Below are 7,517 nucleotides of genomic sequence, written 5' to 3'. Positions count from 1 at the left end.
GTGTTGGAACAACACGCGTGACGTTGCATATTCTTAACATGCTGGGCCCACAAGCATGACGTTGCGTGTTCTTAGCATGTTGGACCCACAGGCGTGACGTCGCGTGTTGTTACTGTGTTTCAGTCCCACGCATGACGTCGCGTGTTATTAGCGTGTTTTAGCTACACACGTGACGTCACATGTTCTTAGCGTGCTGGACCCACATGCGTGATGTCGCATGTTCTTAGTGTGTTGAAATAACACGCGTGACGTCGCGTGTTCTTAACGTGTTTTAGTCACATGCGTGATGTCACGTGTTCTTAGTGCGTTGGACCCACACGTGTGACGTTGCGTGTTCTTAGTCTTTTGGAGCCACACGCGTGACGTCGTGTGCTATTAGCGTGTTTGACCCCAGACGCGTGACGTTGCATGTCCTTATTGTGTTTGATACACACGCGTGATGTCGAGTGTTCTTAGTGTGTTTGACCGACATGCGTGATGTTGCGCATTCTTAGCGTGTTAGACCCCACACGCGTGACGTGGCGTTTTCTTAGCGTCTTCAAGTCACACCCATGACCTTGCGTGTTCTTAGCATGTTGGAACCCACATGCGTGACGTCGCGTGTTCTTAGCTTCTTACAGAGTAAACCTGGTAATCCCAGGTCTCTCTTGGAAAAATCTATGACCATAAGGTTTCCCAAGAGAAAAAAAAAAACAAGGACAGAGAGGAAGGAATGTGCTCCCAATGAATAAGGATTTGATGGGTGCAGGAATGATTCGTGTGGGTTTTACACTTTCCTTTTTATTCCCAGAATAACCTTAAAATTATTCCTTTAACAGACTGACCAAACTGGAGAATTTGAATTAGAGAGGAAGCGATGCACAACAAATGCAGGGAGAAATGGTGGAATCGTGATGGAATCCTGCAGTGGTTCGGGTTGCAAGGGACCTTAAAGCTCATCCAGCCCCACTCCCTGAGCAGGGACACCTTCCCCTAGCTCAGGTTGCCCCTGGTCGCAGATGAATATGGAAGTGCTGGAGGTGTTTAGGGAATGCTGATAGTTTTTCCCCCACCTCTGGCCGTTGGGTCGTTAAAAAGACTAATTCACCTCTTCCCACAGGAAAAAACGCTGGAGCAGAGGGAGGGAAGGAGCAGGGAGAACTGCAGCCCCCAGCAGCTCGGTCAGTGCCGGATGGACTCGGGACTGGGAAAGGTCACTCAGTGTGAGGGCAGGTGAGAGCCCAGGGTGGCCCTGGCAGCCCTGGGGCTGAGAACAAGTCCAGTGGGCAAAGGAATGGACCCTGGAGAGCTGGGCAAAGAGCTGGAGGAGTTTCAAGGAGAAGCAGGAAACTGGACAAGTTGCAGCAGCTCCTTCTCTGTGTGTGTGTGTGTGTGTGTGTGTGTGTGTAACCAGGTCTAGTGCAGCCACAAGTGAGGTGGGAAATGAACCTCAGGAGGCTGGGAATGAGTCCCACAAATTGGTTACAAGGGGATTGAGTCTTCCCAAGTGTCTGAAAAGCTTTGCTTTAATTTGGCTTTATAAATTAAAAACTGAAGTGATAGACAACGTGTTGGCCCTTGCTGTCCTGTGTCTTTGGTGAGGTGTTGACTCCGTACCTTTATTGGAGCTGCTGCTGGATGAACAGGTGCTCCTAATTTGCCTTTAAGGTCCTGGTTTCTTCCCTTCTTTTCCCAGCTTGTCCAGGAGATGGAATTCCAGTGCTACAGTATAGGTAGCTCATCGTGATCCCAAAAGGAGCCTTTCTGCCTTCAGGACAAGTTCTGGTGCCACTGGAGCTGTTGGGAGAAGCGGAGGGTTGGCAGTGACAGGCCTGGAATGCTGTTGCTGTGGCACAGAGGCTGCTCCCTGGCAGGTTCTTGGGTTGGATTCCTTGGCTGCCACGTGGCCTCAGTTGTGTAGGGAACAAAACATGGAATGGGGAAGCAAAGCAGGGGAGGTTCTGGTTTCAGAGAGAATCATTGAATTTTCTCTTTCTGCAGGCGCACTGAGCTGGTCTAACTGTGGCAAGAAGAACAAGTGGGCCCTGAAGGTTTGGAGCAGTCTAGAAGGTTCCTCGTGCCTAAAGGATCCGGGCAAGTGCAGCACTGGAAGAGTACGGAATAAGGAAAAGTGCCTCAGTTCTCCTGAAGCTCAACTTTGTAAAATATTCATGAAGATAAAATTCTACTGTACTGAGCTGTTGGGTCCCAAATACTCTTGGAGGGAGAGGCAGAAACTCCCACTGCTGCTGGGGCTGAACTGCTTGCAGTGCCCAGGTAGGACTCGGCCCTGATGTCTGAGTGCTCTCCAGTCCCCCAGGATGGATCCCAACTGTCAGCCCCCGGCTCCATAACTTGAGGAGAGGGTGTTCCTGCAAGCCCAGCTGCTGTGTTGGGGATCCTGTGTGCACCTCTTGCCCTGGCCTGCTGTGAATGTATTTGTGTTGCAGCTCAATCATGTCCCAATAAAGTGGTGATTGTGTGATTTTGGTGTCAGTTCCTCTCCATTCCTCTCCCCTTGCCCAGCAGCTGCATCACTGACTTGTGCCTAAATGAACTCTTGCCCTGCAGCAGATCTCTGCTGCTCTCAGAGGGTGGAGCTGAGGCCCCTGAGCAAAGGGCAAAGGGATCCATCCAAGCCAGGCCCGTGCTCCCCCCCTGCATTCCCACAGCATCCCGTGTTTGCAGTTGCCATCACTGCTGGACATACAGCCCGTTCCTGAACAAACCCCTTTCCTGTTCTCTCTCCATGTCTCCCCTCCATGTCTCCCCTCCTCTGATGCTCCAGGTGCCAAGGCCCCTGTTTTTGAGGGGCACTCCTGCTCTGCTGTTCCCCCCCCAGTTCTTTCTAAATCAAGAGCCAGGAGCCCCAAGTGCAGAAAGGGCTGCAGGGAATAAGTGGCAATGCCTGCCTGTGTCTCCCTGTGTTCCCTGCAGTTCTCGTGCCTGTTCTCCCCTGGGCTGGAGAGCCCTGCCTGGCCTGTGTTTCTTGGAGGAGAGTGATGTTATTTCATTTGTCCGAAAGGTGTGTTTGTGGGCACTCGTTTTCTGACAGGCACTGCCATTTTCCTGTTGCCTTTCCCAAGTTTTCCCAAGTGCTGCCCTGCATGGGCCTTGGTGTGCTGAGACAGTGATTGGCAGGAGGAAGGTGAGCCTTGGCCTCAGCTGCCCAGCTCGGGGAGGTGGGACAGAATTGGGGTGAGGTCACCCCTGAGCCTCCTCTTTTCCAGACTAAGCAGCCCCAGCTCCCTCAGCCTCTCCTCATAGGACTTGTGCCCGAGTCCCTTCACCAGTGCTGAGTACAGGGGAAGAATCACTTCCCACATCCTGCTGGCTGCACTGTTCTTGATGCAGGCCAGGATGCCATTGGCCTTCTTGGCCACCTGGGCACACTGCTGGCTCATGTTCAGCCTCCTGTCGATCAGCACCCACAGATCCCTTTCTACCTGGCTGCTCTCCAGCCACTCTGTGCCCAGCCTGTAGCGCTGCAGGGGGTTGTTGTGGCCAAAGTGCAGGACCCGGCCCTTGGCCTTGTGGAACTTCATCCCATTGGAATCAGCCCAACTCTCCAGTCTATCCAGATCCCTCTGCAGAGCCCTCCTGCCTTCCAGCAGATTGACACTCCCTCCTAACTTAGTGTCATCTGCAAATTTGCTAATGATGGCCTCAATCCCCTCATCTAAATCATCCATAAAGATGTTAAACAGGACTGGGCCCAGCACTTATCCCTGGGGCACACCACTGGTGTCCGGCCACCAGCTGGATGCAGCCCCGTCCACCAACACTCTCTGGGCCCAGCCCTCCAGCCAGCTCTTAACCCAGCAGAGAGTGCACCTGGCCAAGCCGTGGGCTGCCAGCTTTTCCAGGAGTATATTATGGGAGACAGCGTGAAAGGCTTTGCTGAAGTCCAGATAGACCACACCTACAGCCTTCCCCTTGTCCACCAGGCAGGTCAGCTGATCATAAAAGGAGATCAGGTTGGTCAGATAGCATCTTGTGGTGCTCTGTACTAAATCTTGGCTTAATGTTAAAGCTGTGGGCGAGGCGAGGGGCGGTGGCTGAGCAGGGCCAGCGGCGGTGCCGGACGGGGCTGCCCTGGGAGTTCCTTCCACCGTGGGGGTCGCAGCCACGGGACCCGCCCCCGCCCTGCGCTGCCCCTCCCGGTGCGCCCCGCCCGTCGTTGGGGGCTGCCGCAGCCCCCGGCCCTTCCCGCGCTGCCGAGGCTGCCGGGGAGGGACCGGGCTGTGCTGGGGGGAAAGGGCTTTGGTCCTTGTGTTCGAGTGCGGCAGTGGGAGGGCGTTCCAGGGCGGTGCAGGGGGGCCGGGTGACCTCACGGATGGCGCGGTGGGGCCCGAGGGCTGCAGATCTCGGGGCCTGGCGGTGGGCGGGCTCTGCCTGGGCTTAGAGGGAGAAGCTGGGACTTGGCATGGTGCGATTTGGGGGGGGAGGGTGGGTCCTGTTTTTCTGGTTTCCTTTTCAACCACTGCGGTGCTGGGCAGAAAAGGCTGGAAAAGAAAGACTGGCAGTGGCTTCCCGATTCACTTTACAGACATTTGCCACCTGCAGAGGAGGCACTAATCCCCACGCAGGTGAGCAAGGGCTGCGGGGAGTGCAGCAGGGTGCAGCGAGCTGGGGCGGAGCTGTGACTCAGGGGAGGGTGTGCGCAGTCTCCCAAAACCCGCACCCAACTCCAGCTCAGAAGAACCCTAGAGCCCAGAGCGAAGCACCACGAGCCAGCGGAGGTCCCGGGCCCCGGCTTAGAACAGCCCCTGCCTCCTGCTCGCTCCGGCAGCGCCCCTCGGCTGGCGCCGGCCCCTTTCCCCGGCTCGCGCGGCCGCCTGTGGTTCCATGCACCCTTCTGTCCTCTCCTATGCGAGACAGCCCCAGCTGTGGACAGTGAGGATGACAAAGGGGCGGGACAGCCCCAGGTGTGGGCAGCGAGGATGACAAAGGAGCGGGACAGCCCCAGGTGTGGGCAGTGAGGATGACGAGGGGTGGACCCTGCTGAGTGGTTATCTGGGCCACTTTTTGTAGGGAGCTTCTGCGGGGGAGCAGTCTTTCAAGGAGTAGCGGTGAGGGCGTCTCGCCGGGGCAAGCACCTGAGGTCCCTGGATCATCGCTCAAGGAAGGGGCTGAGGGATGAGCTGTGTGCTGGGAAGCAGCGCAGGAGAGGGGAGCAGCGCACATGAACAGGTGGGGGAGTACAGAGAAGATACAACTGGGACTGGAGGAAGAGCTTGGAGGTTTCTTTTATTGAGATGAACATGCAAAGCAGGGAGTGAGGTGGGTTATAAGCACTATAGTTGCTCGGGCGGGTGAGCCAGGACTTAGGGGAGGGACTAGCTTTCCTGAGCACCAAAAGTTCCAATTAATTGCCTTTCTCAGGAGCAGTCGAGAGGGGTTTCTACTTTGGGACTGGGCTACAAAGGAAAGCACCTGAAACTGCTGGGGGAAGCTTACTGCTGTAACCAGACAGTGGTTTACACTGAGTTTTTAACTACTAAACCCACTGAGTTTTGTTTTCTCTGTTCCCAAACCCTGCTGGTACTTGTTAAACTGACTTGCAAAGTTATGCATTGCTTGATAAACCCTTGTCTCTTTCCCTTTTCCTAGAGGGATGATTGGTCTTACCTTGGAAGCAAGAGAATGTCCTGGTGTGCGTGCTTTTGCCATTTTTTATCCCAGCTTATCTTCGAGCCTTACTCGATGCTGCGTGTGATTTTTTTCAGCACTATGGGAAGGGCACAACTTGCCATAATATTGGCCTGTTTCCTTCTCTGTGCAAAAGGACATGTTTCAGCAAGTGTGATGTTGCCTGGTGCCACCTGCAGAGCTCTCTGACTGCCTGAGCCCTCTTTTCCTTTTGCTTTTCTTTTGTGGCTGTAATTGGCACCTGGATAACTTTAGAAGAGCTGTTAAGTTCCTTGCCTGTGTAAATGTGCTGGTAATAGCAGGGAGGGACATGCTTGAGGCAGTAGTGATAACTGGGCTAGGAGCAGAATTTCTGAAGGAAGAAGAACAGTAAGAGGAAGGAAATAGCAAGCGTCCAAGAACTTGGCTGTTTTGAAGGCATCAAAGTTTATTGCTGCCTGTTGTTTGGTGCAGTGTAGCGAGCGGATGGTGTTGGGGAAGAGATTTGGAGGAAATTCAGTATGGGTTGTATGAGGCCAAAGGTGTCCCTCTGTGCATGTCTCCCTCTGCATGAATGCCATCAGTGGGGCTACCGTTGCCACTCTTGGCATTGTCCTGGCCGTGGTGCTCTACTGAGATGCGATGGGTGGCTTGGGGGTGCTGGCTGGGTGTGTCAGAATAGCGAGGTGGCGGTGGCCATCGTTAGGATTGCATTGTGGTTGAGGAGCATTTAGTGTTTTTGCTGTTGCAAGATGGAAGAGAGGGTGTGCTTTTTAAAGGCAAGGCGAGGCAAAAGCTAGGAGAGATGGGAAGCAGGTTTGGTGGCACAAGAGAAGTTTTAAAAACACCTAAGCCTTAGAGACCAGGTCTACCCGCTGAAAAAAAGGAGACCAGGTCTACCCGCTGAAAAAAAGGAGACCAGGTCTACCCATTGAAAAAAGGAGACCAGGTCTACCCATAGAAAAAGGAGACCAGGTCTACCCGTTTAAAAAAGGAGAACAGGTCTACCCATTGAAAAAAGGAGACCAGGTCTACCCATTGAAAAAGGAGAACAGGTCTACCCACCTAGAAAAAGGAGAACAGGTCTACCCCTCAAAAAACAGGGCAATACATTCAGTCACTTTGCAGTGGGAGTAAAGAACAGCCTCTTAACTGTTGCTCCATAGGTCTGTTAAGTCACTAGACAACAAAAGATGGCTCTCAAAATATTGCTCTACTATGCAGTGAAGGGAGGTTTTTTCAGTCCAACTGCTTTAGCCCAGGCTGCACTTTGATGGCCTCTTGTCCATCAAGCCAACTGCTCCCTGTCAGCTGGGCCCTTTTTCTTCTCCACTTTGGGAGAAGAGGGGAAATAGAGATCAGTAAGGAGATAGAAGGCACTTCCATCTTTTTGAAGTTTAAATTCAACCCTTCTTAAATTCAATCTGCTGGAGTCCGTGAGGAGGGAGGAGGGTGCAAGGAGCAGCACAGGATGAGAGCCCATGGAGGCTGCAGCAGAGGAGGGTGTGCAGGAGCCAAAGGGCAGCTGAGGCCATTCCCCAGGGAATGCCAGATCCTGACGTCTCTGCCCACTTAGGGAAAAGTGACAACATTGCCCAAGTGTGCCATGCCAAAGCATAGTCCTCTCCAAAAAGCAGAAAGTAGGGAAAAGATGAAGGGAGCAATAAGCAGAAAAGGTGCTGATTTGGCAGGTGTGTTTTGAAATGCCTTTTGTCCAGGCTGGGAATTTCCTAGGTGTCGAGCAGCGATTGGTCTGGTTTTTGCCCCCAAAGTGTCCATTCCGTGCCCAAAAGATGTCCCTTTTGGCCTGCAGAGGTGCATTACCAAGGGTAACCACAAGACGGCGACACTGAGCAAAAAGAGACCAGGTCTACCCGTCAAAAAAAGGGAGACCAGGTCTACCCGTC

General features: G+C 53.5%; 1 long non-coding RNA gene across 1 annotated transcript; it reads left to right on the top strand.

Annotated features, from left to right (window-relative positions):
• The first annotated feature begins 1,070 nt into the window (after positions 1-1,070).
• LOC126648176 (uncharacterized) lies at positions 1,071-2,464 on the top strand. Its single transcript, XR_007630756.1, has 2 exons — positions 1,071-1,212; positions 1,676-2,464. It is a non-coding gene; the product is annotated as an uncharacterized LOC126648176 (long non-coding RNA).
• Positions 2,465-7,517: the final 5,053 nt, after the last annotated feature.

This window comes from Myiozetetes cayanensis, unplaced genomic scaffold, assembly GCF_022539395.1.
Source record: "Myiozetetes cayanensis isolate MyiCay16 unplaced genomic scaffold, myiCay2020 scf45, whole genome shotgun sequence".
NCBI classification, from domain to species: Eukaryota; Metazoa; Chordata; class Aves; order Passeriformes; family Tyrannidae; genus Myiozetetes; species Myiozetetes cayanensis.
The sequence above is the reverse complement of the archived record's forward strand: the minus strand, read 5'-3'. Positions and strand labels throughout refer to the sequence as shown.